The sequence below is a fragment of the Budorcas taxicolor genome, chromosome 16, assembly GCF_023091745.1.
Source record: "Budorcas taxicolor isolate Tak-1 chromosome 16, Takin1.1, whole genome shotgun sequence".
In the NCBI taxonomy this organism is placed as follows: domain Eukaryota; kingdom Metazoa; phylum Chordata; class Mammalia; order Artiodactyla; family Bovidae; genus Budorcas; species Budorcas taxicolor.
In genome coordinates, this window is record NC_068925.1 from 33,170,782 (window position 1) to 33,183,095 (window position 12,314).

The window sequence follows — 12,314 nt, forward strand, 5'->3', positions numbered from 1 at the left end:
TTTAATTTCCTGTTTCTGCAAAGCACTGCTGGAAGAAAACAACAAAAAACGTGTGGCCCACTACAGATTCATGCCATCTAGCATCAAGTGTCCTGCACGTTGCCTGACAATCCTTTCTCTCATCTCCTGTTGATGCCCTAGCAAACCTCCCAAAGAGCTATCCTGGCTCCTCTCTGGCCTCAAGCTCCAAAGCATGGCCTCCCTTAATCTCAGCAGAAAACCCTATCACCTACTTCACCGAAGAAATGAAAACTGCTGAAGTCGGCACCATCACCGACCTTCCTCACTCAGCTCCGGTTGCTCTAACAATATACCACAGACTAGGAGAAGGCAATGGCACCCCACTCCAGTACTCTTGCCTGGAAAATCCCATGGATGGAGGAGCCTGGTGGGCTGCAGTCCATGGGGTCGCTAAGAGTTGGACACAACTGAGCGACTTCACTTTCAGTTTTCACTTTCACGCATTGGAGAAGGAAATGGCAACCCACTCCAGAGTTCTTGCCTGGAGAATCCCAGGGACAGCGGAGCCTGGTGGGCTGTCATCTAAGGAACTGCACAGAGTCGGACACGACTGAAGCAACTTAGCAGCAGCAGCAGCAGCAGCAGGGAACCTAAACCACAGATATTCATTTCTCCCAGTTCTAGAGGCTTGAAGTCTGAGATCAAAGCACCAACTGATTTGGGGTCTGGTGACAGTCCACATCCCAGCTTGCAGATGACCTTCTTCCTGCTGTGTCCTCACCAAGTGAGAAGAGAGCAGGCTTGGGTCTCCCTCTTCTTTGGGGGGCTCCACTCTCATGACCTCATCTAGACCTAATCACCTCTCAAAGGTCCCACCTCCAAATACCATCCTGTTGAGGGTAAGGGCCTCAATATATGAATTTGAGAAGGACTCAGACCTTCAGTCCATACCACCACCTTTCCATGCACTTCTCTCACACCACTACAAGTGTGCACATGAAAGGGAAAGTGTTAGCCACTCCACTGTGTCCAACTCTTTGTGACCCCGTGGACTGTAGCCCACCAGGCTCCTCTGTTCATGGAGTTCTCCAGGCAAGAATACTGGAGTGGGTTGCCATTCCCTTCTCCAGGGGATCGTCCCAACACAGGGATCGAACCTGGGTCTCATGAATTACGGGATTCTTTACCATCTGGGCCACCAGGGAAGCAAACCTCCTTCCTTACGCTCTCAACTGTGGAGGAAAAAAAAGCACTCTTCCTAACAAAGCTAACCCCACTCCGTTTTTCTTAGTTCCAGTCTTGGCTCTTGTTCTTGACACATGTGCCTCTCTTTCAGCATCTTCATTCTTTCCTTTATTATTTGCTACCTCTCTGGCTATAAAACATTCACAATCTTCCTTTTCTTGAAAAAATTTCAATGGGTGCCTGACCACCTCCAACTATTCTATTTCTCAGCTTCCTTTTGCCATTACAATACTTAGAAATTATTCCTCTTGTAACTGTCGACTCCATTCCCCACTCATCCTCTCCATGTCTAACCCCTCTGCAAAAATACTTTCATCCCTGGCTCTCTACTCATCAGTCAGGCCAGGCCTCTCTCACTCCCTCATCCCTTCCCTTCCCTTGCCTTCAGCTGACCCTCTCTTCTTCCTGTAGCCCCTTTAAGTGCCCCCTGCTCAGTACCTCTGTTGCAGGATGATCTCTGATGTTAAAAATATTAAAGATGGCCAAAAGAATAAGGACTATCTTAGATTTGGACCAAAGAAGATCACTGGTATCTCAGTATGGAGTAGGAAATGGCAACCCACGCTGGTCTTCTTGCCTAGAGAATCCCATGAACAGAGGAACGTGGTGGGCTACAGTCCACAGTGTCACGAAGAGCTGGACACGACTGAGCGGCAGAGCACACATGTGCAGTATCTTAGTAACAGCACTTAGAAGAAAGAGGAAGAACCCACCACCACCACCACCAAGAGTGCCAGCGGTAAGAAAGTCTAGACCGGAAGTACAGAGTACACAGCTGCGGGGGATGCCCACTGAAGGAGACGCGGAGCACACCTGACATTTCTGTCCGGCACATTCTATCAACTCCCTTAATCCTCAGGAAGTGGGCACTACTATGACCTCCATTTTCAGAGGAAGAAATTAAATCCCAAAGGCATTAAGGAATTGGCCCGAGGCCACATATAGCCAAAATGTTAAAGCAATGACTTCCTTGGGACTAGGGAAATCTCGGGAGCTGTGGAGAAGTCTGACAAGGGGGGTACGCAGAGAACAGGGATGAAAACAGAAACAAAAGCCCTCACGCTGTGAGAAAAGAAGATTAACTAGCCTTCTGCCTTAAGAATGGACATCTCCTCTAAGACTTCTAGAAAGAACAGACTTTACATCTCATTCACCTCCCTTATAACATGATCATGATCTGTATGGATATGAGAAAAAATATCTCCTCACAATAGCTCTGTGCGGTAGGCACTGTTATCTTATATATGGGGGAAACTGAACCACAGAAACGTCTGGTAATTTTCACAAGATCCTAGTAAGTAGCAGAATTGGGATTCAGACGCACACACAGGCTGGACTCCACACTTAACCACTGCACGCCACTATCTCTCATAAATCCCAACTGCACATTTAGTCAGACTTAAAAAAGAACTTGACCGTAACAAGGTGCTTCTACAGAAAGCTGTGGGTATGCCACCCCATGAGAGCCTTGAAGATAGATCCAGGGATCACAAGTTGATAACCAAACAAACAAATGTGGCCCTCAGATAAGGTTTTGTTTAGTATAGCATTTGTTTGCTTCTTTGTTTATAGGGACATATGTAAACATCATGAGAATGGTCCTGCACTTCTGATTCACATATCACAGGCATGTTCCATGTAGAAATCTGTATACATCACTCCTGAAAAATGCCAACTTTGTACTGTTTAGGAATTTAATTGCAAGAAGCAGGGAAAGGAGCCAAATGGCTTCTTAAAGTTCTCCTCAAGTGCTTGACTCTAAGATTATTTTTAAACACACACACACACACCACACAACCTATGGCTTATAAAAGAGAATGTTCTTGTTCTCAGAATATATACATTCAAGTATTTAAGGGAAAAGGTCTCAGTGTCTACAACTTACTCTCAAAGTATAGTAAAATGATACAAATCAATACCAGAAAGACAAACAGCCCAATCAAAAAGTGGGAAAAAGACCTAAACAGACATTTCTCCAAAGAAGATATAAAGATGGCTAATAAACACATGAAAAGATGCTCAACATTGCTCATTATTAGAGAAATGCAAATCAAAGCAACAATGAGATATCACCTCACACTGGTCAGAATGGCCATCATCAAAAAATCTACAAACAATAAACACCAGAGAGGGTGTGAAGAAAAGGGAACCCTCTGCACGATTGGTAGGAATGCAAATTTATACAGCCAGTATGGAGAACAATAGGAAGAATCCTTTAAAAACTAGGAATAAAAATACCATATGATCCAGCAATACCACTACTAGGCATACACCCTGAGGAAATCAAAATTTAAAAAGACACATGTACCCCAGTGTTCACTGCAGCTCTATTTACAATAGCGAGGACATGGAAGCAACCTAGATGTCCATCAGCAGATGAATGGATAAAGAAGCTGTGGTACATATATGAAATGGAATATTACTCAGCCATAAAAAGGAAACACATTTGAGTCAGTCCTAATGAGGTGGATGAACCTAGAGGGAAGTAGGTCAGAAAGAGAAAAACAAATGCCATATATTAACGCATAAATATGAAATCTAGAAAGATGGTACTGAGGAACTGTCTGCAGAGCAGCAATGGAGATACAGACATTGAGAATAGACTTATGGACACAGCTGGTGGGGGAGGAAGGAGAGGGCAGGAGGTATGGAGAGAATAACATGGAAACATACATTACCACATGTAAAAGAGACAGCCAATGGGAATTTGCTATATGACTCAAGGAACTCAAACTGGGGCTTGGCAGCAACCTAGAGGGGTGGGATGGGGAGGAAGGCGGGAGCGATGTTCAAGTGGGAGGGGACATGGGTAAACCTACGGCTGATTCACGTTGATGTTTGGTGGAAACCAACACAACAGTGTGAAGCAATTATCCTTCCATTAAAAACAAAATTTAAAAAAGAGTCTAGTAAAATGAAAATAATAGTAAAATACAAACATAAATATAAACATAATAAATATATAGGGAGAGAGCACACACATCAAAAGCAAGTGTGGCAAAAATGTTGGGAACTGGTGAATCTAAGGAAAGTACGCACAAGTTCAGTGTACCATTTATTATTTGTCTATAAGTCTGAAGTTTTTAAAACTTCATTTCATTCTTGAAATCAAAATGAAAGTAGTAAGAAACAGTAACTGAAATTCTGCCTTGTATAAACTATTCATGAAACAATTTGCTCCTTTCATGTTACACAGTTTTTTATCATTTTGACTTGAAAAGTTGATTATTAAGGATGTCTTAGCACTCAGTTTCAGAGAAGGCAATGGCACCCCACTCCAGTACTCCTGCCTGGAAAATCCCATGGACGGAGGAGCCTGGAAGGCTGCAGTCCATGGGGTCACGGAGGGTCGGACACGACTGAGTGACTTCACTTTCACTTTTCACTTTCATGCATTGGAGAAGGAAATGGCAACCCACTCCAGTGTTCTTGCCTGGAGAATCCCAGGGACAGGGGAGTCTGGTGGGCTGCCGTCTATGGGGTCACACAGAGTCGGACACGACTGAAGTGACTTAGCAGCAGCAGCAGCCCTCAGTTTCACAATAAAGTGTACTAGTTACAACCTTTTCCCTCAGTAGTTTAGAATTTAACATTGAAAACTTAGCAAGATGATAGATCTAAAGTAGTCTGTTTCCAGAAGTACAGGTAGAGATGAGGCTGGATACCAGTCTACCGTGCTTACAGGTAAAAGATAAGTGTATGGCAAGGATGGAGCCCTTCTCATCCCTTCACCAAATACCAAGAAGGCAGCACCAGAACTGCTCCTGCTGTTGCAGGGAAACAGCTGGTTTTCGTGAGTGACTCTAACAAGCACTGGGCTCAAGCTCTCCAAAGACAAGCAATGGCCAGGTCAGCCTCTGGCCCGAAAGTAGCTTACTGGGAGGTGCCCTTCTGTGGCAGTCCGTTGATTGCACTGTGCTCTTTCTTCAAATGACACCGGATGAGGTGAACATATCTGACTAGGCTCTCGAGTTCCTAAACAGAGTCCCCGAGAGGAGAGTAAAGGGAAATGACAGCAGAAACAAACGTGATGTGGAGCTTTTGTCTCCAATGTCCTAAAATATGAGGCCAGAGCACTGAAGACCACGTGATCCCCTGAGCTGCTCTCACATCTTAATTCTAGTGCCAGAACAAGGGACATAACAGGAGGGTTAAGGTACTCTGAAGAACTCCAGATGGATCTGAGACTCTGGCCGTTCTGAAGGAAACCACACTGCAAACATCCAGCCTTGGGCGTTGTAAGGCTCCTGAGAGTGAGCTAAGAAAAAAAAAAAAATGCAAGAAAGAACAGAGGATAGAAAAACCCGGGGCCATTGATTTTTTAGAAAGAGACAGAGGTCTGGAAAGAAAGAGACCTGAAAAGCAAAATGTAAGGAAACACTGAAAGAGAAGAGAATATAGTTTTAAGAGATAAGGAATAAAAGTATCAAAGCTTAATGATGAAAATACATAAGCTCAGAATTAAGAGGAAGTATGTACTAGATAGGAACTAGAAAATGAAATAAAAATATGAAATAAGAAAATAACTAGTATAATTATATATAATATTAAGGCAGATTGGCCTATTTAACTTCAACTAAATGAGATTTTGAATCAAGCTAATTGATTGAAAAATATTTCAAAATAACCTTTTAAAATTACTGTGAAAGTGTTTAGTTGCTCAGTCATGTCTCACTCTCTGTGACCCCGTGGACTGTAGCCCACCACGCTCCTCTGTATGTGGACTTCTCCAGGCAAGAATACTGGAGTGGCCCAGGCAGACACTCTAAGGAATCCAAAACTGAAAGATACACATGTAACCCATTGTTCATTGCAGCACTATTTACAACAGCTAGAACATGGAAGCAACCTAGACGTCCATCGACAGATGAATGGATAAAGAAGTTGTGGTACATATACACAATGGAATATTACTCAGCCATAAAAAGGACCACATTTGCGTCAGTTCTAATGAGGTGGATGAACCTAGAACCTATTATACAGAGTGAACTTAGTCAGAAAGAGAAAGATAAATATCATATTCTAATGCATATATACAGAATCTAGAAAAATGGTACTGAAGAATTTATTTACAGGGCAACAATGGAGAGACAGACATGGAGAATAGACTTGTGGAGATGGGAGAGTGGAGGAGAGAGTGAGACGTATGGAACGAGTAACATGGAAACTTACACTACCATATGTAAAGTAGATAGCCAACGGGAATTTGCTATACGGCTCAGAAAACTCAAACAGGGGGTATCAGCCTAAAGGGGTGGGATGGGGAGGGAGATGGTAGGGAGGTTCAAAAGGGAGGGGATATATGTATATCTATGGCTGATTCATGTTGAGGTTTGATAGAAAACAGCAAAATTCTATAAAGCAATTATCCTTCAATAAAAAATTAATTAATTAAAAAAAAAAGAATACTGGAGTGGGTTGTCATTCCCTTCTCCAGGGGATCTTCCTGACCCAGGGATCAAACCTGAGTCTCCTGCATTGCAGGCAGATTCTTTACCATCTGAGCCACCAGGGAAGCCCTACTATTATTAAAACTATTAAAGTCCTCAAAATTATTAAAGTCACCATTTAAAAGAACTATTAAAAACATATTGATGTCAATGCAATAAAATTAAAATAGTTCTTGAATTTTAATAGTTTCTTCTAAAGTCTTTCTGTCAGGCTTTTGGAAAAGGAGAGAGAGAAGGCATAAACAAGCTTATTTGTTTACATAGTGTGCGGGTGATCAAGTGGTTTCCTCAGGAGAAAAAGCCCTGATCAGGAGCGTTTGCATCTTCACCGTGCAAATCTACCCACCGTGGCCAGTTTCAAGCTACCAATCTGACGTCACTCACGATGGAGTTAGTGACAATAGCCCTATCACTAGGCCCTCCCACACAGGAGACATATATCATCTCCGGAGCCAAGATAAGATAGAAGCATAACACAGTAATTAGGAAGTGGTAAGCTGAGTGTTTGTCACCTTGGTTATTTTTCACTGGTAATCAAACGACGACTTGAAAAAGCATAGAACCCTTCTTGAGTTTGGGTGTTACCCTTGTGCAGGGGCCACACTGATTTCTCTGCACCTGGCTTCCCTGGTGGCTCAATGGTAGAGAATCCACCTGCCGATGCAGGAGACACAGGCTCCATCCCTGATCGGGAAGATCCCACATGCCGCGGAGCAACTAAGCCCTCGCGCCACAACCACTGAGGCTGTGCTCTAGAGTCTGAGGGCCGCGGCTACTGAAGCCCGTGCGTTCTAGAGCCTGTGCTCCGCAAGAGAAACAGCTGCAATGAGGAGCCCACGCACCACAACTAGAGAGTAGCCCCCACTCTGCAACTAGAGGAAGCCCGCACAGCAGAGTTCAAGCTAAACAAACAAATAAAAATTTAAAAAGTTTCTCCGCACCATTCCAATTTTAGCATAAGGGCTGCCCAATGGAGCACATTTGTTTTTAATATAATTAACTTGTAAGTTTATAGAGCTTATTTTTTACATCACTAGGTTTAACAAGGGCTTACAGAATTCCTGAAAACTTACTCATCAACTCTGCTGACCTGGTACAAGTCAACACGACTTCACTCCAGCACACCACTGATCCTGCGAGTCCCAACCACCTCATGTGACTTCTGCCCTGCCATCTCAAGACAGGAGCACCACCTGCACAGCCAGCAGTTAGGTCCAACTCACTTAGTGTTCTATACACATGTATGCAAAACAGAAAGCAAATACAATCTATGTTTAAAACAAAAAAAAGCAACTTTTTCCTTCGGAAAAAAAATTTTTTTTTTCTTTTATATAAATTTCATGGGATTTTTAAAAAATTACCAACACCTCAATTTTGATAGGCCTTTCAGAGAAAACGAAAATCAACTGTCTCATCTAAAGTCCTTAAAATTTGCAGAGACATTTTTTTGTCAGAGGTCTTAATATTGATAAGAGCTACAAGTCGGTCAGTCAGTTCAATCGCTCAGTTGTGTCTGACTCTCTGCAACCCCATGGACTGCAGCTCGCCAGGCTTCCCTGTCCATCACCAACTCCTGGAGCTTGCTTGAACTCATGTCCATAGAGTCGGTGATGCTATCCAACCATTTCATCCTCTGTCGTCCCCTTCTCCTCCTACCTTCAATCCTTCCCAGCATTAGGGTCTTTTCCAGTGAGTCAGTTCTTTGCATCAGGTGGCCAAAGTATTTCAAGAGCTATAAACTTAAGTCCAAAAGCCTTTTTGGCTAAATACTAAGAATTTGTTTCCACTCCTGCATTATATAAAGAATAGTAGACATGGAGGTGAAATCATTTCACAACAAATGAGTCACAATAAGGTTGTCCAATAGTGGCATCATCATTTAGTTTACACACAGCAACTGGACCACTTAAAACGTTTGGCCAGGGGCAGGCGGGCTCTTGGTAGGCCGACTTTTGGTGAGTGCAGTACCATGTTCCTGACACAAGGTGGAGCCAGTGGCATTGAGTTAGGTTGTGAGTCTTCAGTTTGAGGGCAGTCTAAGGTCAAAAAGATCACAAAGTGAAGACCCTATTCTGCAGGTCTAGGGGGAGAAAAGAATTCTAGGCAAGAAAAGATTAGGCAGAATATTGCACCTTCTCTATGAAATAGCTGACACTAGGCTAAGTACAAGAAAATGTTTAAAGCAATTCCAAAATGTCTAAGAAGGAACAAAGGGTTTGAAAATGATTTTTATTGATGTAATAAATATTTATTGAACACTACTGTGCCAGGTACAACAGAAAACAAAATGAAGACTTTGCCCTTGTGGAAGTCACTTTTTCACCGACTCATTCCTGGCAAAGCCATGGAATGAAGCTTAAAATCATGGCTCATAACACCTATGGCTAATTCATGTTGATGTATGGCAGAAAATCAAGCCAATATTGTAAAGCAATTATCCTTCAATTAAAAATAAATAAATTTTTTAAAAAGGAGAATCAAAGCATTAATTCCTCTGCCTAAGAGCCCCCAGCACACCTCACTGCACTAAGAATCTAAACTCCTTTTTCATGGCCTATAAGGCTGTACATAATTTGGCCTCTGCTGGCCTTTGCGACTCGATCTTATACCACTCTCCTCAAAGCTACACTGTCCTTTATGCTTCTCTCCAACACATGAACCCCTTCCCTTCATAGGGCCTTCATATTTGGTCTCCCCTAGTTCACCACATGGCAGGCTCCTAGTCTTAAAGATCTTAACTCAAAAATTACCTCCGGAGAAACTTTCCCTGACCAGAATGTTTAAACTGTCCCCATAGTAGTCATGTATGAATGTGAGAGCTGGACTATAAAGAAAGCTGAGCACCAAAGAATTTATGCTTTTGAACTGTGGTGTTGGAGAAGACTCTTGAGAGTCCCTTGGACTGCAAGGAGATCCAACCAGTCCATCCTAAAGGAAATCAGTCCTGAATATATTGGAAGGACTGATGCTGAAGCTGAAACTCCAATACTTTGGCCACAAGATGCAAAGAACTGGCTCAATGGAAAAGACCCTAATGCTTGGAAAGATTGAAGGCAGGAGGAGAAGGGGGTGCGAGAGGATGAAATGGTTGGATGGCATCACCGACTCGATGAACATGAGTTTGAGCAAGCTCCGGGAGTTGGCGATGGACAGGGAAGCCTGGCGTGCTGCAGTCCATGGGGTCTCAAAGAGTCAGACACGACTGAGAGACTGAACTGAACTGAATCACACCTAACCACCCCTCTTTTTCTAATACATCAATGCTATGTTCTTGATACCATATTTTATTACCTTATCCTATTTTATTTACTTTATAGCACTTATTACTATGTGAAATTGTATCTGTTTATCTGTTTGCTTTTATACTGTTTGTCTCTTCTTTCTAAAATACAAGTTCCATAAGGACAGAAGCCTTTCAATGTTATATTCCGACCCTCAGAAGGAGCTCACACCTAATAGGAACTCTAAATATTTGTTAAATAATAAATGAATACTTTTCTATTTCTCTACACTCATTTAATTCTCACATCAATCCATATCATAATCTCCACTTTAAAAATAGGGAAACTGGGACTTGGAGAAGTCATACTGATGCACTCTCTAGGAACATAACTAGTATGGAGCAGAGCCGGAAGCTGGTTCCAATCCTCTGACTCCTGCGATTCTCTCTCTCAGCTCTCTGCAATAACATCTTAGAACAAAGCATGGTGGTGAGTGTAATTTGGGAGGAAAAGTAGTGATAGAGAAAAAGACTCAGATGCAGATCAGAATCACTATGCCTTTTGCATATTTCTCATGGATGTTTTGGTTATAACAAGAGTTTTAATAAAGGCTAACTAAATTGACTAAAACATTTTTCATTGTTGCAAAAGGTCTAAATAATTTCAAATTCAACATTGCCAAATGGCTGTTTACTGCCCAAACAAAGCAAACAAATAAAATGTCCACTCTCATGGAGCTTCCTGTTTAAGAAGCAACACTGAAACACCTTTTGGCAGACACTACAGTAATGGGGGAAAAAAATCAGCCAATAAATGCTAAAATTAGTGGGCAAATTTGGAGGAGAAATAGGATGTTTGCATGGTCTTGACGTATCTCCCCAAGATATTTACTAATTAACAAAGTGAAAAATAACAACCTCATAGTGGGAAAACACAATCTTAACCAAGAGAGCAAGGTTAACATTGAGCACAGCATAAACCTGCCATGGTGCGCTGAGAAAAAAACAAATTCACTTCTGCATTATTCTTGGCAAAAATGCATTAGCTCAACCTATGCATGCTGCTGCTGCTGCTGCTAAGTCACGTCAGTCATGTCTGACTCTCTGCGACCCCATGGACGGCAGCCCACCAGGCTCCCCCGTCCCTGGGATTCTCCAGGCAAGAACACTGGAGTGGGTTGCCATTTCCTTCTCCAACGCATGAAAGTGAAAAGTGAAAGTGAAGTCGCTGCATGAGAAAACATCTAATATACCCAAACTAAGGAACATTCTACTACTACAAGTATCAAGGTCGTGAAACAAAGACTGAGGAACTGTCACAACATAGAGGACCTAAAGACATATAATAACCAAATGCAAATAGGATTTTGAATTGGATCCTGGCAGAGAGAAGGGAGATTAGTGGAAAAGCTGGTACAAATCAGTAAGATCTAGAATTTTTGTTCACGGTTCTGAAAAATATTAATTTTTCTTTGATTTCAGTAATTGTACTACAGTTATAAGACATAACCATTAGGAGAAACTGGTTGAAGGAACACTCTGTACTATTTTTGTATTTCTGTAACTACAAAAGTAATTTCAAAACAAAATGGTTTCAAAAACATTGAAAAGTTTAAATTTAAAAATACTGGCATTATAAGGTCCTTTTTGCTCTACGGGCAGAGTGGAGATTTCTGGTTAATCAGATACTTTTAGAGTTACCACTTTTACATGTTAGGGGTATCAGTCATTTGTAATATAACATTTTCTCAAGTTGTCATTTATCTCTGGATTTAAAGTTTTGTTTTGCTTTTAGCTAAGAAAAACTTCTATGTGGCTGAATGTTTCAGTCTTTTTACTTTTGGATGTTATTTTGAGTCATTTTTCTCTACTCCAAGTTCATAAAGGAATTCACCCACATGTTTTTTAATACTTTTACAAAATTTTATGTTTTATGGTTAGATTTTTTGTTGCATACAATCTTATCTTGGTACATAACCTGAAGCACAGATCTAATTTTACACTTTTCAAATGGCTATCTAGCTATTAAGTCTATCTTTTCCCCACTTACTGGAGATGTCATCTATATCATGTATTATCTTTCCATTGGCACTTGGCAATTATTTCTGAATTTTCTGTTCTATTTCATTGGTCTGTCATGCCACACTCTTTTAATTTTGTAAAGGATTTGTAATATATTTTAATATCGAATAAAGCTAAACTGGAGCTTCCCAGGTGGCCCAGCGGTAAAGAACTTGCCTGCCAACGCAGGAGACTTGAGTTCAATCCCTGGGTCGGGAAGATTCCTTGGAGAAGGAAATGGCAACCCACTCCAATATTCTTGCATGGGAAATCCAATGGACAGAGGAGTCTGGCAGGCTACAGTCCATGGGATCGCAGAGTCGGACACAACTTAGGAACTGAACAACAGCAACAACACAGCTAAACTTACCTCCTTG

The 12,314-nt window shown here is 41.8% G+C and overlaps 1 protein-coding gene across 1 annotated transcript in view; it reads right to left on the reverse strand.

Annotated features, from left to right (window-relative positions):
• Positions 1 to 12,314, reverse strand: part of EFCAB2 (EF-hand calcium binding domain 2) — a 117,766-nt gene that overhangs the window by 33,423 nt on the left and 72,029 nt on the right. The gene's annotated exons all lie outside the window — the stretch shown is intronic.